This window comes from Herpailurus yagouaroundi, unplaced genomic scaffold, assembly GCF_014898765.1.
Source record: "Herpailurus yagouaroundi ecotype Mexico unplaced genomic scaffold, PumYag 162476, whole genome shotgun sequence".
NCBI classification, from domain to species: Eukaryota; Metazoa; Chordata; class Mammalia; order Carnivora; family Felidae; genus Herpailurus; species Herpailurus yagouaroundi.
Window position 1 is genome coordinate 51,629 of NW_024423202.1, and position 24,332 is coordinate 75,960.

A 24,332-nucleotide genomic window follows, 5' to 3' on the forward strand; every position below is an offset into this window, starting at 1 on the left:
GAAGGGGCTAGACCAGGGATGTGGGAGGGATGTTAGATGAAGGAAGAGGAAAATTCACAGGGGAGTCATATGATTGGCAGCTGTGCTAGTCATTTAGGTGGCTGTCCCATGCCCAAGACAGACAACTTTGTATAAGGGTAGGAATACACAGAGGATATCAAGTTTCTGGGTCTTATTACCGTTCAGTCAGGGTACAAACTTCCAGCCGAAAGACAAGCTTTCTCCTCCCTGTGGAGTAGCCACGGGCTAGTTGATTGCAGCCTGAGCAATTGAAATAAAAGCATTCCAATAAGACCATACTCTTCAAAAAGCCCCTGAAATGAGAGTAAAGGGGGAAAAGAGAAAGTATACTCACCATATTTTCACTGGCTCACAGTTTACATGAAAAGACTCATAGCCCTACAAGTTGGGTGACATATGATGAAGTTTTGGGGTGATGGTGGATGGTCCAGAGCTGATAGCCAAGAAAGAATTCTTGAAGATGTCTTTGGTGCAAAAAACAGGTGATTTTGTTAAAGTGTGGGACAGGACCCATGGGCAGGAAGAGCTGCCCTGGGATCGTGATGGGTAACTCATTATATACCCGCAGGTTGGGAGGGGGTCAGGGATAGAGTAAGTCTCTAAGGAATTTTGGAAGCAAGGTTTCCAGGACTTTGAGGGGCTAGCTCTTGCTAGGGAAATGCCACTTATTACCATTTGATAAAAACCTCAGTCATTGTGGCACCTGGGTGGCTCAGCTGGTTGTGTCGGACTTTGGGTCAGGTCATGATCTCATGATTTGTGGGTTCAAGCCCTGTGCCAGGCTCTGTGCTGACAGCTCAGAGCCTGAAGCCTGCTTCAGATTCTGTCTCCCTGTCTCTCTGCCCCTCTCTGCTTATGCTCTGTCTCTGTGTCTCTAAAATAAACAATTTTTTTAAAAATTAAAAAAAAAAAAACACCTCAGTCGTGAGATCCTTCAGATGTATGTCTGAGGGCCACAAGCTTGGAGTATGATTGCCAGCATATATCTTGGGACAGATGAAATAAAGGAGGTAGACTTACAGGATCTTCAAGGTTGGGATGATGTTAAGCTAAGATTCTCTTTTGCTCCTAGCAAAGTGTCTTCATCGAGGAAGCTGAGCTCTTAGTGGGAGGTCACTGTCAGTTTCAGGGACTTGTCAGTGGGCTGTAGGCAGTAAGGGAATTTAATTTTTCATTTGCTTTAGTTTCCCACATTACTGTGGCAAACACTTAAACCCCCTTAAATTTTGAGGAGGGTGATATTTGGGCTCCAGGAAACAGAGTCGATAGGTTTTTGGTGATCAGACTATGGATAAAATTGCCTTTTTATTGCAGTTTACTAAGTTGTCCGTAAACTGAGGGAGACTCTTGTCTTGCATGACTGTGATGTCTATCAGTCAACCATTTGTTTTCTTTCCTTTCCCCTGTTCTTGGGCAGCCAGAAGTGTCCAAGGAGCATCACCCATATCCCCCCTTGAGGAGGTTGGGGGTGTGCCAGCCTGTATTTTGGCCTCAGCTTGCCCCATGCTCCCTCGTTATTCTGAGACCACTTGGTGTTTTGGAAGGTGGCTTTTTATATGTGACTGTCCTTGAATGAAATGCGGACAGTGTTTGTGCAGCTGCTGACAGTTTTATCAACTCTGCCCTGGGAGTAAAACTTCAATGGAAAAGTAAAAGGAAGAAATTTCCCGTAGTTTAGCACATTTATATGGTAACCATATTTGATATTAATATTTTTCTTTTCCCAAGTCCTGGATTTCATGTGACAATTATATTTTGCTCCATTCAGTCAGCAGAAAAGCATTATTTTTATCTGGAGGATGTTAAGTGTAAAACTGCTAATATTTTCCTGTATGATTTTCAAGCTATCTAAATATGGGCATGTGCATGTGCATGTAAATCACTCCCCCACATGTGTATCAATAAAGGCTCTTTGCTATATTTGTTTCTTGATATTGGCTCTTACAAGTTGTAAATGAGACTTTCAACAAACCATGTTGATTCATCTGCAGATTCCTCATCAGAGCTCAAATCAGTTGTTTTCCTGTTTCATTCCCTTAATTATTAATGTTGTCAATGAAGCAGGAATTACCCAAAATGATGAGGAAAGGAGAGAGAAACAATTGGGGAGGAGGAAGGGAAGAAGAAGGAATAGGAAATTTTGTGGAGAAGGGAGGTAGGGAAAAGAAAAGAGGAAGGGAGGGAAGGTGAGAAAGGGAAGGAGGAAGAGGAGGGAAGGTGAGAAAGAAAAGGGGTAGTTGGAGGAAGGTGAGGAAGAGATTAAGAATCACCAAAGTTGCCCATGTGCTTTAAAGGCATTGTTAGCTCATTAGATGAGATAGAGAAAGAACAAAAAAACGAAGCAAACAAAAAAAAAAAACCGCTGAAAAGGAGGAGAAGGTTTGTGGTACTGAAATCTAGCATAAAGAAATGTACTTGCGTACAAACTGAGAATAAATTAAAATTAAAGATAAATAAGCTTTCTATAACAATCTTCATGTGGAAAATTGTTGGCATTCAGAGCTGATGGCCAGGAAAGAATTCTTGAGACATCTTTGGTGCAAAAAGGTGGTTTTATTAAACACAGGGACAGGACCTGTGGGTATAAAGATCTGTTCTGGGATTCTGAGGAGTAACTGATTATATACTTGGGAGCTGGGGAGAGATAAAGGTGACCAGAAGTTTCCAAAGGATTTTTATCTGCTAAAGAAGACTCAAGGGATCCTGCAGGCCTAGCTTTTGTCATGCTAAAGTTGTTTTTCCCTCTAGCAAAGCCTTAAGAATAAGATAGTTGTGACTTCCTGTAGGAATGTTATCCTTTATAGGCCTCAAGTATTTGTCAATAGACTGGTGGTCATAAAGAAATTTAGTTTTATCTTCACTTCCTTCTGCCTTCCTTTCTCACATCACACCTGAGAAATGGACTTTTTTGTTTTTTAATGATGGCTGGCATTTGAGAAATAATTCATATTTAGACAACCGGCTTTGTGGTTTTGTTTAAAGAATGATTTAAATTTCACCTTGTGGGACCCAAGGAATTTAACAAAAATCCCCTACCCCTGGACAAGCAGAGCAACACTAACTCCATTTTGTGCTACACCCACCATCTCATGTATAACCCCCACATGACCTACTTATTGCTTAAGACACTCCCCCACCCTAGTCAGGCCGCTGAGCACACCCTTACTGGAAACCGGCTCATATAGGAATGCGGAACCCCTAACCACCAAAGAATGTAAACCCCGCCTTCTGCCTGCCAAACTTGCGCGCCAATTCTGGCCAGAGTGATAGGCTAGTTCAAACAGTTACTATAGGGTAAATTGTAATTCAATTGGCCACCTGCGTGTGGACTGACATGACTATGCAACTTTCTGTGTGTGTTACAATCTCATTGGCCACTGGCCCCTATAAAACTGCTATGTCTCTTAACCTAGGGGTCTAAGTCCCTGCTCCCCTGTGTCGGGTATACTTGGGCCCAAGCTGGAGCTTGCAAGTAAACCCTCATGGGTTTGCATCGGCATCGGCTCCTTGGTGGTCTCTCGGATTCGAAATCGGGGGCATTACAACCTTTAGTTTTTGGTAGCAGTATTTGTTACATTTTAAGCTGAAAAAAGACTAAGTAGTTATGTCATAAGACTAGAGATACTTATCACATCTTTCAGTATGGCCATAGTGATTTAACTTAGAGCTAAATAAATTACAAGCTTGTATCACATATTAAGCAAAGCTAACTTATTTTATTTTGTTTAAAGAACTTTAGGAAAAGTTTTGACTAACAGAGAAAAAGAAAACCTAATGGAGCAAACCTAAGTCTTGGTAAATTAGACAATATAGCTTTTATTTTCTTTTTCCTTCCTTCCTTTCCTTCCTTCCTTCCTTCCTTCCTTCCTTCTTTTTTTTTTTTTTTAGTTCTAATTTTGGTTTCTAAGTTCATATATATATATATATATATATATATATATATATATATATATATAACATGCAATTCATCTCTCAAACATCTGTGCATATAAATAACTAAACATACATTATAACTTCATGGATATATGATTCCTCAAATGTTCTGGTTGAGCTCTTCATCTGTACTCTCTTCATCAGTGACAACTTACAAAATTTAAAGAAAATTCTTGAGTGCTACCTTGAAAGGAGAAAATTTGACTTTTGTTAAACCTTATTTTAATTTTGACAACCTAATTGAACTACTGGGAAGTGAGAACAAAATGAGCAGCACTTCTGTGTGCTTTTATTAGACTGAAGCTTTTACAGAACTTGTTTGCACTTGTAAAGCTGTTCACATCTGAACTTCTCTTCACCTGTAAACCTTCAAAAAACCAAACTGGTCAGTGAATTCTGTTCAGAGCTAATGTTCAGCCTGATAGAATGGAGTTGTTTCAATTCTTTATTCTGGTACCTGTAGTGTTCACATACCTCTTTATTTCTCATTTTACCTCTTTTCTTATAAAATACCATAAAACAGTAGCATGTAAGTTTATAGATGTAGGTTTATAGATAGATGTACAGACTTTGATAGGTTGGAGTTTTAATTTTTATCAATATGAAAGTAATGATGACTTCTTAAGTCTATTTCAACACAACTGTGTGTTGTTGCAGGTGTTGTCTGCAGCGCTGTGGTTAGAGACTGGTGAGCTCAAGGCCTGGGGACACATTGCTCAGACAGAATCCAATGATTCTGAGTATGACCTTGAGATCTGTAGACGTGGAATCTAGATGTTTCTCTTGTACTCAGAAGAAATCAGTCTTCTAGAGACTGACTGACATGTTATCTCTTACTGATGATGGTTTGGAGTGGTTGGGGGCGGGGATCTGGAGCCAAAATGGCTAAGAACAAATTCTTGAGACACCTTTGGTGCAAAAAAGATGATTTTATTAAGGCATGGAGACATGACCTGTGGGCCCGAAGAGCTGCCCCATGACCACAAAGAGAAACTAATTTTATACTTGGGAGTTGGAGGAGGTAAAATCAAGGGGACGTTTCCAAAGGGACTTTTATATGCTCAAGAAGACTCAGAGGATACCGGAGGCTTAGCTACTACTGTGAAGCTAAGGTTGTTTTTCCCTCTAGCAAAGCATTATCCTTAAGACAGTAAGGAGTTCCTGGAGAAAGTTTTACTCTGCCTGCCTCAAGCATTTGTCAATGGGCTTCAGTTTATAAATAAATTTCATTTTACCTGCCATTTCCTTCTTGCCTTTGTTTCCCACATCATTATGAAGAGGAAGGTGATTTTAGGGGCTCCAGGAAACTGAGTCTACAGGTTTCTAGAGATGAGACTATTGATAAGATTGCCATTTTCTTGTAATTTACTAAGATGTTTGTAAACTGATGGAGACCCATATCCTGTATGATTGTGATTTTTATCAGTTAACCATTTGTTTCTTTCCTTTGTTTTGGGGCAGCCAGGAATGCATAGGGAATATCACACCATATTCCACCTGGGGGGAGGGGTTGTACTAGCTTGTGCTTGGCCCTCACCTTGCCTTATGCTCCCTCATCATTAGGTAGTTGGTTTGTAATAGTGAGAAAGGTGACTAATGAGGAATTAGGTGACTCATATCTGCTTAACAGTCCATTATCTGCAAGTTTGCATACCTTCTAAGGCAGCAATTTATGTTTATTTGGAATTAAATTAAATTTATTTTATATTATTTTAATTTCTGTATAGTTAATACAGTGCTATATTAGTTTCACATGTACAATATAGTGATTCAACAATTCCATGCATCACACAGTGCTCACTATGGAGTTAAATTTAAATAGCTAGTGTCATCAAATCATGACGAGAAAGATTTGTGCAATGCCACTATAGGATAAATTGTGACTCTTAAGGCCTGAGAATATCATTCCCTGGTCGGAGCTAAAGACCATGCAAATACATGGTCTTCTGTCCCTGTCTTCTCTATTTCTCTCTCATATTGAACATTAAATATGGGTCAACAGGGAAACTTGCCTTTTTAGATACTTTAAGGACCAGGCTGATAGAAATTCTTTTTAATATAAGCTTCCAAAACAATTTCATCAAGGATAAAGGATTGCTACCCTGACAATTAAATGCCATTGGCCAAAAGTGGCACGTGATGTCCATTTGTTTCATTAGTCAGTAAAGGCACATAATCTCACCTCATTTTAACAAGGGCAGCAAAATGTCCTTTCATAGATATGACAGGAGAATCAGAGTATTTATAAACATCCCCAATGACCAACACAAAAATCCAAGCAGATCTTTAGAATGTCAGATGATAACATGTATCTTTGTCCTCAAACAAAAGAGAACGTATAGGCCTGAAAGGTAATTGTGCAGTGGAGGTTTCTGAACATCAATTGACCAGAGACAATGTCATTTTGTGTACATCAAGATTGCATAGGTGAAGTGGATTAAAATCGAAAACCAACTTACTTAGACATTTTATTTTTTACCAGGAATACACTCATATGGGTAAAATATAAAAATGAGATTAAAATGGCACATGCTTTAGTAAATTCTGTTTTTACTTGGTCCCTGTATACCTTATTCCTAATCGTTTCCCCACAGGCAGGTTTTTGTTATCCTTCCAGTATATCTTTCCACAAATATTAGCAAATATATTTACATTTTTTTTATTTTTTTATATCTCTTCTTACACAAAATATGACACTATATTCACTCTACTGAACCTTGCTTTTTTTCCACTGGTTCTAGAGAGATTTTTCCATATCACAACATCGAATCTTCATTTCCTTTTAGAGATGTATCATATTCCACAGAGTGAATATTTCATAGAGGACGCTTGGTTGTCTCCACCCTTTGTCCACAAGAATCTTATAAACCTCATTTCTTGTATGTGTGACAAGTACCTGAGAGATAAATGCCTTGAAAGGATATTGCTGAATAAAAAGGCAAATGGATTTTTATATGTAATAGATATTTCAAGTTGCTCTCCACAGATGAGAAATTCTCCACAAACTTTTCACCAAAGTGTATTAGAAAGATTTTTAACTTCTGTTACTCTGACACATCCGAACTGTCAGTTTCATCAGAAATCAGTTGATTAAAGAGCCAATGACATGTTGGAAACCCAAAAAATATTCTTACAGATACAAACTAAATGAGCCTGAAGTTGGAATTTCTTGGGGAGTCTCTTTCCACTTCACTGACAACCTAACTGAATACAGACTTAACTTCCACCCTCCCTCAAGACTACCATTGCTCAGGCGAACCATTCTGTTTGAATATGCTGGTGTATTATAACCTCTTCTCAAGACTCTCTTAAAGAATGCACATTACTCATTTCCTTGAAGTTTTACATAAGTCTCTGGGAGCCCAGAGCAAGCAGAGAACAAGTTGCTGGTACCAACCTGGGGATGGCAGAGGAAATGTATGCCTCCTCCCTTCCCTTCTTCCCCAACAAGTATCACTCTTGCTTTCTCTGTGCCAGGCTTGCAAATAAAATTGATAAAATGGACTCACAAGAAGGTTCTGACATGATAAAGACAAGTTCCTTTGAAACGCTGTCATTAATACAAGTCAGTCTTCTGATGAACTTTGTAGTTGCATGCCATCAAGACATGGCTTACTGGCCTACCAAACTCCTGGGTTTGAAATTGTGAACAGTTCTAGTTCTGACAACATTGAAGTCTTGACTTGTCCATTGAGTGTTGAAGCACCATTTAGAGTCTCAAATGCAAGCATTGATTTTCCTCTTCATTCTCTCTATTCTCAGATTTCCATTTGTCATTTCACCTTCCTCCTGAGGTGAAGCTGCTCTCAGCTCCCTGGTCACGATGGCTGAATAAGTTGAGACATACCCAGGTGTCTCTGTCCCAGCACTCAAAGCCATTCCACCACAATTTTCTTGTCAGCCTTTAATCTGAGAAGGCTGTTTACTTTGTTAGCCAGTGCTAGAGGCAAAAGAAGCCCTCATCCACCCTGTATCTCTTCTATTTTGGAATAAACACAGTAAAGGAGGTACTTTGAGGGATGGGCAAGCAAAATAAACATTGCTGTTGTTCTTTCTTTGTACTTCACTGAGAACTGAACTGATTTCTGATGTCTCTTCTCTAGGACAGAAATTAATATTCAGAAAGTGATGACTCTGGTCATTTTTTACCTTCTTTCAAAGCATATATTTAATTACTGATTCTCAAAACTTTCAAATAGGGCCTTCCTATCTTCCATTAATTACAAAATGACCACATCTTCAAGCCCACTCATTACTCAAAAAGATGGTGGGACATTTTACTCTTAGTTTCTGTGTGCAGTGCTGATGAACACAGCAATGCTAAGTGAGTGGCTGATTTTTTAAAAAAGATCCTCTCCCCAAATGACTAATCCATACAGTTTTAAGTATTCAAGAAAATTCAAATTAATTTTGTGTTAATTTACCCCATGAAATACTGGTCATTCCCTAAATTTTACATCACAAAAGCTGGAAATTATCTTAAAATGAAAATGGAAATACCTGGAGTTAGTTGCATATAATTTTATGTAGTGTCATAGATACAAATTAAAGGTTGATTTAATTTTTTCCAGCTATGATATTTTCAACAGTAAAAAGGTCTGTCCCACCACCCCTCCTTCCTCTCCTCCCGGCCTCCTCTCTGTATAGTAAATCCAAATACAGGTATAAGCATTCACTGTGTTGGTGGAGGGGGGATGGTGTGGAGTGCCTGGTAGTGGGGTGGGGCACAGAGTGGATGTGTGAGCCAAGTGGGATTTTCCACAAGGTCTGTTTAAAGAGCCGAAATCTCAATTCAAAAACAGATGACAGATGACACATGAACACAGTGATCGAATCACTGATTCTTTCGAATTAAGTAGTTTGTGCGATGTTTAGTGTGCCTGTATTATTAGCATTTCTTTTCCCTCTGTTTTAGTAATACAGAATAATTAATCTTTTTCAGTGAAATCTATTTGAGTCACAAAGCTGCATGTTTTATTGAAATAGCTATGCTGGAAAAGATCCGGCACCATAAAGGTAAAAATAAAATTCTTACTCTCTTGAGCTGATTTTGTTGTTTCTCCTTCATTCCATAAGAATGGAATATGTATACATATCACTTATTTGAAATCTGACATGTGAGAATATTTTCTTGTTAGGTTATAAAAATCCCTTGATTCATTTAAAACATTGTGGAGATAAATTATAATTTATTGAGTATTTAAAGCCATAACTTTTTACATTTTTTTTAAATTTTTTTTTAACGTTTATTTTTGAGACAGAGAGAGACCGAGCATGAAGGGGGGAGGGGCAGAGAGAGAAGGAGACAACAGAATCGGAAACAGGCTCCAGGCTCCAAGCCATCAGCCCAGAGCCCGACGCGGGGCTCGAACTCACGGACCATGAGATCGTGACCTGAGCTGAAGTCGGATGCTTAACTGACTGCGCCACCCAGGCGCTCCTGCTTTTTACATATTAAGAAGCAATTTCATGAAAAAAATATACCTTTAGAATTTCTGGCTGTTTCCTTAAAATAGTTCATTTTATACGGAGTTACTTGGTCAAAGGATATTTCATTTTGAAAGATTTTGATAGATATTTTCAAATTGTCCCCTTCAAAGGGCTCACTAGGCTCCAGTAGTAGATGATTAGTTTCTTACTAATTGCATCCTTGATATCATTGAGATACATCCAGGTCATATTGAAAATATCACTCACTGGTATGACACGGGCACTGGACAACGAGAACTGACCTTGGCCATCAGCAATGTAGGCTGAATATTTTTCCTGTCTCTGTCTTTCCATATACATATCACAACAATATATTGTAATTTAACTTCTTTGGTTTCTGATGGTTCTGAGCATTACTTCAAATGGGTTACTTTGTTGTTGTTGTTGTTGTTGTTGTTGTTGTTGTTGTTGTTGTTTTCCTCCATGAAGAAGTTTCATGGGAATAAAATTTTAAGGGGGAAAAAAAAGAGAGTGAACGTTTCATATAGTTATTATCTTTGGAAAATAAAAAGTAAATATCAAAGCATCACATTTTCCTCATTTGATTTACACTTTTCTCTCTTCATTTCCCAATTTTCTACTGCCAACCTACTTACATTTCAAGAAGCCAAGAGGGATATTTTGACCTCATTACGTGGTTTGCTGCTTGGGGAGCTTTTGAAGTAGGTAATCAAGACAGGAAGCATTGACATCTGGGTTGCTAAGAGGCACAGTAGAAGGTAGCATGAGGTCAGTAAAAATCCCATTTTTAACACAATTTTTGTAGGATTAATTTTGAAAGAGCACTGCTTATTTATTTCTGTTCAATCTATAGCACCATTATAGAAAATTGGTATACAAAACACCATTTGTAATCTCACAGTTGTTAATTTAAAATTTTTATTACCTCTATTAATGTAAAATATTACTAGGATTATTATAAGATTGCTTTCCACATGATTCTAGGCAAAAAAGATTGTAAATATGTATATAAATGACATACATTAGATATTAATGTATTCTAAGTCATTTATTTTTGCTCATGGAAAAAATTTTAAAGTAATAAAATATATGATAGACAAACCACAGCTTCAAGAAAAAAATGATGGCATTTTAAATATTTGAGATATTAAAACATGCAAAATTGTTTAAGACCATGCTGTGGTTTATTGGGAAGTAATAGCATACTTTCTATTTGTCCATTACACATGAAAAATGTGCTAAAATAGGAAGCTTAAACAGTTAGCTTCTTTGCAAGCTTACTACGGGAATTGATTGTTGCTGAACAAGATTACAGGTTCAATTATGAAAAGTAATATTTGCTACTCCCTAAAATAACTGGGAAAAAAATGAAATTGTCAGAATAATTTCATAGAACATTTTGAGAGCAAACCAATGTATACTACCATTACTTATTCATTGCATAGAAACTGTGGATTTATCATGTTTGGTGGAAAGAGATTTAAAATGAGAGTTGGGTCTCTCATTAGTGTTGAGGTCTTACTTCTGTTCTATAAATGATCTGTAGCTCCATCTCCTGATCTTTAAAGTCAGAATGGTTACATTTACATCATGCAGTGGTTTTCGATTACACTGCACTGGCAATTTTTATCATACTAATACCCGCTTTTCATCAAGTGGCATTTGTATAAAGCATAAAAGAAGAAAAAGAAAACAAATTGAGAAATAGGAATTTCTTAAAGTTAAAATTATCAAATATTATGATCTTAATTACATGATTACTTATAAATAAAGTAAAAAAAAAAAATGAAAACTTGTGTAACAGAAAATAACCCAAAGACATCAATGGGCATTTCACATAGGAGGAAACAAAAATAATGAATAAATATAGGAAATATATTCAGTGTAATTATTAATGATAAGGTATAAGCAAGTACATGGAATTAAAACTATATTGAGAATAATTTTTATACCTACTAAACTGATGAATATTAAAAGTCTTGCAGTACTTGATGTAAGTAAAGGTATGAAATATAGGAAATACATTGCTGGTGGAGCTGTAAATCTGTATAATACTTAGGAAAACAGCTTGGTATTATTTATTGCATTTAAAGATGCAAATACCTTATGATCCAGAAATTTCTTTGAAACATACCTAGTAAAAGTTCTTTTTGTAATTTTTTAAATATATATTTTTAATTTTTATTTATTTTTGAGAGAGAAAGAGACGGAGTGTGAGTGGGAGAGGCGCATGAGTAGAGGAGGGGCAGTGAGAGAGGGAGACACAGAATCTGAAGCAGGCTCCAGGCTCTATGCTGCCAGCGCAGAGCCCGACATGGGGCTCGAACCTATGAACCATGAGATCATGGCCTGAGTCAAAGTTGGATGCTTAAGTGACTTACCCACTCAGATGCCCCTTTTTTTAGGTATATTTTTTTAATGTTTATTTTAATTTTGAGAGAGAGAGACTGAGCATGAACAGAAGAGGAGCAGAGAGACAGGGAAACAGAATCCAAAGCAGCAAAAGTTCTTTTAAGAATCAAAATCTGGAAATAACTAACATTCCCACTGACTAAGGATTTAGCACTTAAACTGTATATTCATATAGTACTGTATGGGATATGATATATATGGTATGTATAATGTAAATTATATATATTATGTATTGTGTACATATACAATCTCATGATGGACAAATCTCATTGAAAACTTTTGGGTGAAAATAAGCAAGTTATGCATGACAACACTTGAGTTTATTTATATAAATTTAAAGGTATGAAAAATATAATATTTAAGGACATATGCATATGCAATAAAACTACAGAGAAGACAATAATAAATACAAATAACAGGACTTTTTAAAATCTGGATATCAGGGAGAGGATAATATTAGAGAAAATGTATTGATAAATCTAATTTATTAAGCTGAGCAGTGTTTGATTCCATTTTATATTTTATATGTCATAAATACTATTCTGTAGGTTTAAAGTATTACATAATCCACTTGAACAAAACAATGCAAGATTCTTCCTTAGAACTCTGCTACTTTCACAGATTAATTTCCACATAAACTTTAGTGTTATTTTGGTGAATTAAAAATGTTCCTGTTGCGGGGCGCCTGGGTGGCGCAGTCGGTTAAGCGTCCGACTTCAACCAGGTCACGATCTCACGGTCCGTGAGTTTGAGCCCCGCGTCGGGCTCTGGGCTGATGGCTCAAAGCCTGGAGCCTGTTTCCGATTCTGTGTCTCCCTCTCTCTCTGCCCCTCGCCCGTTCATGCTCTGTCTCTCTCTGTCCCCAAAATAAATAAACGTTGGAAAAAAAAAATGAAAAAAAAAATGTTCCTGTTGGGATTTAATTGAACGCATATTGAACATTATAATACACTAAAAAAAAAACCCAACACCCTGTTTTCAACGTTTTTTTTTTTTTTTTTAAATTTATTTTTGGGACAGAGAGAGACATTGCATGAACGGGGGAGGGGCAGAGAGAGAGGGAGACACAGAATCGAAACAGGCTCCAGGCTCTGAGCCATCAGCCCAGAGCCTGACGCGGGGCTCGAACTCAGGGACCGCGAGATCGTGACCTGGCTGAAGTCGGACGCTCAACCGACTGCGTCACCCAGGGGCCCCAACCAACACCCTGTTTTCAAAAGCAGTGAAAGTGTTCTACTTGTTCATATTTCTTTGTTCTTCAGGAGAGCCTTAAACTTTCCTTCGGATATATTCCACACGTTTTTGGTAAGCTTTTTCCTAAGTGGTTGATATTTGTTGTTCTTGTAAGTGGAATCGTTTCACTTGTTTCAAACAGAAAGGCCTTACATTCTGATCTATTCATCTCTTCAGCCATCAATTTGGATTCTCTTTTTCTTGTCTCTATTTTTTCCATTGAGTTCGTGATTGGTAATCGTGTCATTTCTAATTACTGGTAATTTTAAGGAGGAAGATTTAATAGTTTTGACACGAGTTCTCTACTGAGCTGGCAGTAGTTTTGCCACTCAGGTAATTGAGGAGATGAGCCCACCTGAGCATGCTGTCATAGAAGAGTCAGACTTCGAGGAAGAATTAGTGTAGATGACAGAGGTTGTAAGTTCTGATATTCAGTAATTATAATCCTACCCAGAAACGAAGTCTTCAGACAGTTTCTTAAGTAATACTTCCTTTTCTCTGTAACATAGAAAAGTGAATTTGACACCTGAAATCTGTGTTTGCTTTCAGTATTTTATGTAACTGTCCTCTCTCATAAATAAAAGTGAAAATAAAAAGCCCTATGATAAAATGCATACTTGCACGAAATAACTGCACATTTCTATTTATTAGATGAAGTTGGCCAAGGTTGATCACCCTTAGCACCATGAGAAAGGAGACAAACACCAAATGATTTCAGAATAGTTAGAAACTATCACTAAAACCTAAGTGCTGCAAAACCCATTATACATCTTAACAAGAAAACTAAATATAAGGTGTCAGAAACTCTTCAGAATAGAAGTTTTAGGCAAATAATGAAATTAATAGAACATTTCCCTTTCAATAGTAAATAAATAGAAATGATTGAACTAATGTATTTTATGTAGCGGTCTATATGTTTTACATATAACCCCATAAAATGCAATAGAAATAGCATCCATGCTATTGAGGAATTTGGTATTACACTCTTTAGCTTTGAAAGAATACTTTATTTCTTTGTAGTTGTTGCTTCAGTATATTTAAAGAAATCATGCTAATTACATAAATAAAGACCACCATATTGTTCAATTTCCCCCTTCCACTGGGGAGAGTCAATAAATGCGTGTGCCTTTATTGTGTAGTGAAATCTGCACACTTACCATTTCTTTGAGATAAACTGGATCTTCTTGGCTGTCTTCACACCTAATTTGTTGTAAATTGCATCATCATATTAAGTCAATATCACTGCCAAAACGTGGTGGGCAGACGGAAAATCAAATTAGAAGAGTAAATGAAAAAAAGAAGTCAAGAAATAAGGCTTTCCAGGCTTTCTCCTAGCTGTGGTTCCTAAGAATTGCTCTGGGGAAAAGAGAGCACAGTGGACAAACTTTGATTTTAGCCTCCAAGTTCTACTCATAAGCTCTGATTTTGGTAAATATAAATGCTGCCATTGGAGTTACAATGGTGTTTATGCACCTATTGGCATTGTAGTAATTTTGATTTTTTTGAATTTAAGAATAATTCAGACACAAAATGTACTTTTTAAGAAATCAGATTGTTGGGGCGCCTGGGTGGCGCAGTCGGTTAAGCGTCCGACTTCAGCCAGGTCACGATCTCGCGGTCTGGGAGTTCGAGCCCCGCGTCAGGCTCTGGGCTGATGGCTCAGAGCCTGGAGCCTGTTTCCGATTCTGTGTCTCCCTCTCTCTCTGCCCCTCCCCCATTCATGCTCTGTCTCTCTCTGTCCCAAAAATAAATAAATGTTGAAAAAAAAAAAAAAAAGAAATCAGATTGTTGCTTCAGTAGATGAATAGCAATTGCTTTAACACCTTTAGTTAAGATTGTTTACAACAACTATCTTGAATTTGTTTTAATCTTGTGTCTGTGGAGCAGACACACCATTATGATTTGGGAAAAGCTCTGTAGCTCTGAGCGCTAAACTAAGATAGTTTACAGATCACAGGGAAAAGTTCCTACAGCAGCACATTGGGATACCTCTGTCCTAAGCAAGTTTCAAAGGATAAAGGCCAGCTTCTTCATCGTGTGCTTGGATTTAAAATATTACCTCTTTGCCAGTCATTTGGGAGTCATTGAAATAATAACTTAAATCAATTAAACGTTGTTTAAAAATAATGTAAAATTAGATTCACATCTTGTTTCAAGCACATTTAACTCAGTGGCTTATACTGTATTCTTAGAAAATTATTAAGAAATTGTTTTCACCTTCAAAGTTACAGAATTACAGATGTACAGCTGAATACAATTCCACACCCCAATGACTTTGAAACTGAACAATTCTAATGGCTAAAGCTCAGATTTTTTCCATTGCTTTTGACTTCAAAAATCTTTAGGTGATTACTTTCCTCAACACTACTATTAGGATTTTGCAAAGTGAAAGAAACTATAAAAGGTGAAATGTGAGGAGAAAACCTTAACAGTGACAATATTGCTTGCTACATGATCTTTAAAAGACTTAAATGAGTTGTTATTTAGCTCCCACAAGTGACACCTTGCCAGTGGAGGATAGCGTATTCACAGTGGCAACAGAGGTTTGCATTGGTTGCCAGTGAGGTCTCTGTTATTTTTAAAGTTGTTTACAGCGTTTCAAACTTCTTCCTGCTCTATCTTCTTTTCTTTTCTTTCTTTTTTTAAGATTATTTATTTGTTTCTTTGTCTATTCATTTATTTAGAGAGAAAGAGAGTGTATTTGTACAAGCAGGGGAGGGGCAGAGAAAGAGGGGGAGAAAATCTTAAGCAGACTTCATGCTGTCAGTGCAGAGCCTGACTCAGGGCTCCATCCCATGAACTGTGAGATCATGACCTGAGCCCAAACCAAGAGTCAGATAGTTAAGTGACTGAGTCACCCAGGCACCCCTGATATATATTATTATTATTTTATAACTTTTTTTTAACGTTTATTCATCTTTGAGAGACAGAGAGAGACAGAGCATGAATGGGGACGGGGCGGAGAGAGGGAGACACAGAATCAGAAGCAGGCTCCAGGCTCTGAGCTGTCAGCACAGAGCCCAACGTGGGGCTCGAACTCACGAACTGCAAGATCATGACCTGAGCCAAGGTCGGATGCTCAATCAACTAAGCCACCCAGGCGCCCCAGATATATATTATTTTCTTAATGTTTTTTGTTGTTGAAAAAATGTTCACAAAGTATTGTTTATTAAAACCATACCATTGCATCTAATCCTATCATTTTGCATTTCGGTAATCTGTGTTGTAAAAGATAATTATTTTTTAATTATGTAGGCAATACATTTTGTTATTTGGTAAATATTTTTCACTGTTAACTTTTTCCAGTGTTAGAACATTTCTATCTCTTGTATTCCACTAAGCAAATCTAACAAATACACATCTGCAATACTATGACTTAATTATTCAGATACTCTGATCATTTTTTTTTTTTTTTCATTTACTCAGCTATGATTTTTTGAGTGCCTAGTATTTGCCAGGCAACATGCTAGGCACTGATATTTCATGACTAGACACATACAATATCTGCTGCTACAAAATTATCATCCAATGAAGCTAATGAAGCCCTATTTAAAAGCTGGGGTGAAAAATAAATAAATAAATAAATAAATAAAAGCTGGGGTGGATTGAATGTAAAGGTTTTTCATTTTTTCCACAAATATTGGGCATTAAAATGTGCCTGGTGCTGTGATCAGTTATAAGAGATTACAGAAATATGACATTTTAAACAAGTTAAAATTCAGAAGGCTGTATTAAATTTATGTATATAGGGCCAAAAATGATTAAATCTAGAAAGGAAATCAAAACAGACCGGAAGACTAAACTACTGATTGACCCGGGGGGGGGGGGGGGGACGCCAAATGCTGTTCGAAGTAGGTAGGGACTGAAATAAGCATTAAAGGATGGATGTATGAGGTTTGAAAGAAAGAGGTTAGAGTTAAGCTTTCTGGACAAATAGAAGGAAACACCCCAGTAGAGAGCTGTGAGAACAATGGCCAGTGTGTTCAAGTGTTATTTTGGTAGACTAAAGAATAAAGCTCATGGTCAGCAAATGCTGTTATCAGGTACAATGCAATTGAAATAAATAAAAGTGAGGTTAGGATCGTATTGTTAAGGATTAAGCCTAACTCTGCAGGCTGTAGGCTGTTCCAAATGTTTTGATTCCATAGTTGTACATATTCTTAGTTGTACTTGAAGAATATTAATTTATCTATTAAGATGATGGCGCAGCTGTGCAGTGAAGGAGGAATTGAATGTGGAGACAGCAAATTCAGGTTGGAGCAGGCTTAATTTGAGGTGTCAGGGAGATAAGTGTTAGGATAGATCTGGAAGGCAGTTGTATATATGAGCTAATCTCTCTAGAGAGCAGTCTAAATTAGCAATTTGATTTGGATGTGCTACATCTACAGCCGTATAAATTGTATAGAAGTTAAGGCGGTGACTGCCAGCAGCCATAGTAAGTGTGAAAAGGATCCTGTAATTGAACATAGGCCTTTTTTTTTTTTTTTTTTTTTTTTTAAGAGAGAGAGAGAGGGGTGCCTGGGTGGCGCAGTCGGTTAAGGGTCCGACTTCAGCCAGGTCACGATCTCGCGGTCCGTGAGTTCGAGCCCCGCGTCAGGCTCTGGGCTGATGGCTCGGAGCCTGGAGCCTGTTTCCGATTCTGTGTCTCCCTCTCTCTCTGCCCCTCCCCCGTTCATGCTCTGTCTCTCTCTGTCCCAAAAAAAATAAATAAAAAACGTTGAAAAAAAAAAAAAAAGAGACAGAGAGCGAGCAAGGGAGGGGTAGAGAGGGAGGGAGGGAGAAAGAGAGAGAGAGAGAGAGAGAGAGAGAGAGAACGAATCCCAGGTGGGCGAGAAGTCTTTAGAAATCTGAAGAGAGTCTGCTGACAGTGCAGAGCCCAACGCAGGACTCATACCCATGTACTGAGAGATTGTGACCTGAGCCAAAATCAAGAGTCAGTTGCTCCATTGACTGAGCCATCCAGATGCCCCTAATTTTTGTTTTTAAGTAAACCCCAGATCATGCAGAATGTCCATTGATCTGACACTGATAACGTTAGGTGTTTTTGTTTTCTTTATTGTTATTGTTATATTTTCTTAGTGACCAAGATGGTCTTAACATTCCCCTCAGCTTGATTACATTTTAAATAGATTTCTTTCTGATTCTAGGCTCCTTACTTCCTTTTTCTTAGAACATTTATACCAGAAAAATTGCAGTTATAAACTCTTTCTCTGCCCATTTCAGATGTAAATATTCTCCCAGCCTCTTGTCAGCTTTATAAACCAGGAACATCTTTCTCAGGGACCTGTGAGTCATCTCTTTGGAATGTAATCATCAGTAGAGATAGGGACCATATTTCTGGTTTCTGTGGTAGGGAAGGCGCCTAACTTCCATAAGGGAGAATTAGCAAACACAGATGGTCTGTTGTGTGTGTGTGTGTTTTTTTTAATGCTTATTTATTTATTTGAGAGAGAGAGAGTTAGTTAGTTCATGTGGGCTAGAGCAGGAGAGGGACAGAGAGATAAAGAAAGATTGAATCCCAAGCAGTCTCTGTACTATCATGCAAGATTGCGATATGGGGCTTGAACCTGCAAACCATGAAATCATGACCTGAACCAAAACCAGGAGTCACTTGCTTAACCAACTGACTCCCCACAGGCACCCTCACAGATGGCCTGTCGTACAGGTGTTGTAAACCTATCATTTTGCACCTACCTCCCTTTCTATGGCACCTATTTCCCTTCCTATGATTCATAAATATACACATGAGTCAGACCTAAGTGAATAAATGGATGACATTTCCCTGAACAAAAATCATTCCTAGGGCCTGACTTCACCCAGTCAGAAGGAGGTCCCAGTCTTTATTCAGTGACTGAGTGATGTGGTGTAATGCATAACCCCACTGCCTAGAGAGTGAAGGTATTAAAAAAAAAATAGAATGTTCTATTTTATGCTCAAGCATCATCTCCCATTATAGCTTGCCTCAGACTAAGAATTGGGGTAATTAAGTTGTATGTGCCCCTCTATTAATGAAGATTTTCTAATTTTGCTTTGTTTGTTTTGGCTTTATACGATATTTGTGAGAGTCATCATAGTGAGTAGGGAAGAGAATTAACTGGTAGTACTCCCCTTACAGAGATATGTAAAAATAACATAAGATGTTTAGGGGAAACACTTAGCGCCATGATTTTGTAATCACCAAGTGTTAGTCACCAAGTATTTATACGTGCTCTAGTTTTTTTTTCAATTCTACTGATCTTCCACAAGACAAAATACTTTTTGAAATTTTTTGAAACTTCTTGATTTTCTTTTATTATTATTTCCTCCATCTCTATGTAATATATTTTTTTCCTAATACAAAAAGTATATAGAAATATTCTGTAAACTTTCTTCCCAAATAAATATGATGTTGCAATCACCAATCATTAACAGGACTGCTGTTTGTCTCAGCAGGAAAATGACACTCTCCCCGTGGAAGGCTAGCATCATCCTCTTGATGTGTCAGTGTTCTTGATTTTATATGGGGCTACGGAATGCATGCCCGTGTCTGTTTAGGAGTGGGGGAGAAATCTGCAGGCTGGGGCAGGATACCAGAGCTCTAGTGGAGGTGAGGACAACATCTATATAAGGGAAGTGATTTACTGGCAAAATGTGAACTTAAACAAGTATAAAAAGGATAGAGAATGAGAAACTTCTCTCTCAACTCTATTCCTCTTTGTCCCTGTTCCCATTCCTTACCCCCCAGTGGTCACTATTGTTAGTCACATTGTATCTTCCCAGAGATGATTTTTATGCATGTTTAAGCCAATAACTATACATTAGTCTTCTTCTTTTCAAAAAAAAAATTGTAGAATATGCCTGTACTTTTGCCCTTTGCTTTTTTGACTTAATAATATATCTGGAAGCTTTTCTGTATCAACACACAGAGTTCTTCCTATTTCTTACATATACCACCAATTTTTTTATTGCTTTATTATTTTCCATAGTTTTTAACCACTCCCCCGTTTGTGGACTTTTTGGTTGTGTAAATCTATTGCTCTTACAAATAATACTCTAGCGAATATGAATAATTCATAAATACATTTCACAGCAGTCATTGCAGACCCCATACTTCCTTTTGCCATGCTGTATTTTATTGTTAAATTATCCTGATTCAACCTCAAGGTTAACTAGCTGTTTAGGATGCCACAAGTCAAATTATTTGTGAATGTATCTCAATTTTACAAGTAGTCTTTTCTATAGTAAGGACTTGTGTATTTTATTATTTTGCTACGTATAGAACTCAGCCTAACTTTTTCTTCTCTTTTTTGGCTTCTGAATAGCACATTGGTGACAACTGTTGCATTATAGCAGTTTGAGAAAACTGGATTGCTTTGTATGCCCTGATTTATGTATAATGGGAACAATATCCTTTGAATTCCATGGCACAATGTAAATTGGTGTACGTTTTTATTTCTTTTCTTTTCTACTTGACAATCCATCAACGATATATACGTGCTGTTCACAGTAGGTGGATTGAGTGTTTTCTTGAAGAATTTTGAGCCATAAATACTTTATTCGTTCTAATACTCATGGATGCAGTATTGTCCAGGATTGATTCTTTACTTCAATAAAATAATATACAAATAAAAGCTTGATGGAAAAGTGCCCTAAGTAGAATTTAACTTGTTAAATTATGAATGCCAGGCTCTCTGCAGAAGTGGTGGCTGGGTCATTGAAGAAGATTTAATAAGACTGCCTTTTCTCAATCACAGAATAAAAATCTCAAGGTCTAACTTGTGTTAAGTATACATTGATATTGTCGCCAACTGATTGGCTGAAATCCAGACAACATGCTCCATTCTTGTCGCTGAGGGGGTACAGCCCTTATTCCAACCTCAAGAACTGACAATAAGTTTGCAGACTAGTCCCTAAACCTAATTAGGTAGGATTCTACCATGAGGTCTCTGAGTAGTCCTGCCAGAAAAGTCTATTTAACTTTTTATTCTAAAATGCCACAAATATTTCACAATATGGTAGCTATTAACAATTCCACCTGTTTACAGCTGATGGGACAGTAAAGATCTGTACATAATTGTTGGGAAATGCTACCCTTACAATGAAAATGAAAACCATCTTCCTTCATATTGGAATATTAAGCTATTTTACACACATAGTTTACACACACATAGTTTTTATTTTTACTACATGGAAAATACCAACTGGTATTTTTTGGAGTCATTAATGATATGACTCCCATTATACATTTCACTATTTATGAATTTTCTAATTTCTTTAAAGTCAAAAAGTTGTATGTTCTAATGCCATCCATGTAATGACATGTCTTATAACATTTCTAATAAACACGTTTAATGGGCATAAATCATAGCATTTAGACTTCGAGCAACCGACTAAAGGATTCTAGTAGGTAAAACCATACTTGCTTTGACTAGGGTGCGAGTTGACAAACTTTTTCAGTAGAGGGCAAGATAATAAATATTCTAGGTTCTGAGGGAAAGAATTGAATTTGAATATATTATTTAGGTACTTAAACAACTTTTTAAAATGGTTGGGGCACCTGTGTGGTTCATTAGGTTAAGCATCCAGCTTCAGCTCAGGTCATGATCTCGCGGTTAGTGAGTTCGAGCCCCACGTCAAGCTCTGTGCTCACAGCTCAGAGCCCAGAGCCTGCTTCGGATTCTGTATCTCCCTCTCCCTCTCTCTGCCCCTCCCCTGCTTGCTCTCTGTCTGTTTCTCACTCTCTCTCTTTGTCTCTCTCTCTCTCTCTCTCTCTCAAATAAATCAACATTAAAAAAATTAAAACAAATATTTAAAACATTGTTAGCTCACAGGCCACACAAAAACAGGTAGCAAGCAAGATTTAGCCCATAGGTCATAGTAGTATGTTAGGGTCTGGCAAAGAATACCCTTAAAAGTAAAATAAGTCAGCCAGAGAAGGCCAGATATAATATGTTTTCACTCATATGTGGATCTTGAGAAACTTAACAGAAGACCATGGGGGAAGGGAAGGGGAAAAAATAGTTACAAAGAGGGAGGGAGAAAAAGCATAAGAGAGTCTTAAATACAGAGAACAAACTGAGGGTGGATGGGGGGTGGGGCAGAGGAGGAAATGGGTGATGGGCATTGAGGAGGGCACTTGTTGGGATGAGCACTGGGTGTTGCATATAAGCCAATTTGACAATAAATTATATTGAAAAAAAAAAGTGGAATGAAAATAAGGTTCCTAATTTAGTTCCCAGAGTGCATTGCTGGAGACCACACAGCTTGGTTACAAAAGAAGTCCAGAAATCCAGTCTATTTCCCTCCATCAATTAGATTTTCTCTAAAAGTGCTTAGGGAACCCAGATATCTTAAATATACTTTTAGTGGACAGAAGGTGGCATGTGTATAGTCCTATGTTATACTGCAAATAATGAAGGGGCTGTCAGTGCAGCCTGTGATCCCGTGTTGTTGGAGTGTGTTTTAATGGTGGAGAGTGGGAATGAGCCCCAGGTCCCACCCATGGTGAGGATGTCCTCTTGTCCTGGAAAATCTGAAGGTGAAGTGAAGAATCTCTTCTCTATATAGACCTTCAGGTCAGTATGAGAATTGGATGGATTCTTCATGGCATATCTACTTACAGAGACTTTTTATTCATTGCCTAAATGCTGATGACATCTTGTCTTGCTAAAGATGCTTTAAATACAAATTTAATGTGTAAAAAAATTATGCATCAATGACAAAGCATCCGTGTAGAGTGAATATTGAGGAAGTTTAGTGAAAAATTTCTTATTCAAACTTGGTTGAAGACCCACAATTTATTTATATTTGTATCTATTTTATATATTTTAAATGTTTTATTTATGTTTGAGAGAGAGAGAGAAAGAGAGAGAGAGAGAGAGCGAGAGCGAGAGCGAGAGCGAGAGAGAGAGAGAGAGAGAGAGACAGAGAATGAGCTGGGGAGGGGCACAGAGAGAGGGAGACATAGAATCCGAAGAAGGCTCCAGGCTCTGAGGTGTCAGCACAGAATTTGATGTGGGGCTTGAACTCATTTACTACAAGATTATGACCTGAGCTGAAGTCGAAAGCTCAACTGACTGAACCACCCAGGTGCCCCCACAATTTATATTTTTAATAATGGATTGATATATTCTTATTATTTCCTTTGTGGAATCTGTAATTAAACACATTTCAAGGTTTTTTCGAGGTCAGATAGGTCATAAAGTTTATGTTACAAAAACTGTTACTAATGGAACATGCTAATGTGGTCACAGAATTGTAGCTTATGGAAATCCACAAGCCAGTTATTGAGCAATCATACCTTAGAAAGTTGGATTTATGATATACTGTGACTAATGCATTTTAACATTATTACTCTCTGTGTTGGTCTGGTTAATATGCTAAAATAATTAGTTTCTGCCCTAGGCACAATTCTCATTGTGGTATGTTATCTTTAGAATGAAAAATAAGTACCTTTGCTGTTGTTGCTAGGTCAATTACAGATGGAACAATTAAATAGAAAATTGTTAACATTTGTCATCAGAATTCATATCTTTTATAATATTCTTTCTCTCCAAAGTCATTTTGCCAAATGCAGTGCTTCAGAACAAAATCAGCTGTATAACAGAAGAGAATAATAATAGTTTCTTTGCTTGATTACACTTTTATTTAGTGGCAACATTATGCTGTTAACCTAAATTCTATTTGTCTTTCCTTTCAAAGCATAATGAATTGTATTCTCAAGACTACTGAGTAGATAGTAATTCCTTAATTGTAATTGTATCCTTACTCAGTGATAGCCATATCCTATAAGAAGCACTTTATATTTATCTTTGTTAAATCTCTCAATATGAATATTTACATTGCTCTTGATTTATTGAGGAAGAATAATAGGTTAAACTATTTCATTGTTTTTGTTTAAATATTTCTCAATTTGATTACTGTTTTAATCTGTTCTTCAAATTCCACTCAGCAAATTTTTTCTATATGAGGTGCTTTGGTGAAGTTATTTAGCCAATTACGGAAATAATACTTGCAAAGAAAATAGCGCCCTGATGACCTTAAATAGTTGACATATTTCTCAGTGTATTAATGCATCTGTAGGAAATCCACTACCCACTCATAATGTTTTTTTTTAAGATTTAAAATAAAAGCTGTTGAACACATTTATTTAAACAAACAAACAAAAGGAGCCAGGTATTCTAAGTGTTTTTAGAATTCCTTTTTCACATACTAATTCTTGAGTCCTCATAAAAACCTAAAAGTAGATACTAGTATTATTTGAATTTGTAGTTGAGGACATAGAGGTGAAAAGAATTTATGTA

At 37.2% G+C, this 24,332-nt stretch overlaps 1 long non-coding RNA gene across 1 annotated transcript; it reads right to left on the reverse strand.

Moving 5' to 3' along the window:
* Window positions 1-558: 558 nt before the first annotated feature.
* LOC121026788 (uncharacterized) lies at window positions 559-16,847 on the reverse strand. Its single transcript, XR_005788451.1, has 3 exons — window positions 16,837-16,847; window positions 16,473-16,476; window positions 559-707 (listed from the first exon to the last, which is right to left on the reverse strand). It is a non-coding gene; the product is annotated as an uncharacterized LOC121026788 (long non-coding RNA).
* Between the last annotated feature and the right edge of the window lie 7,485 nt (window positions 16,848-24,332).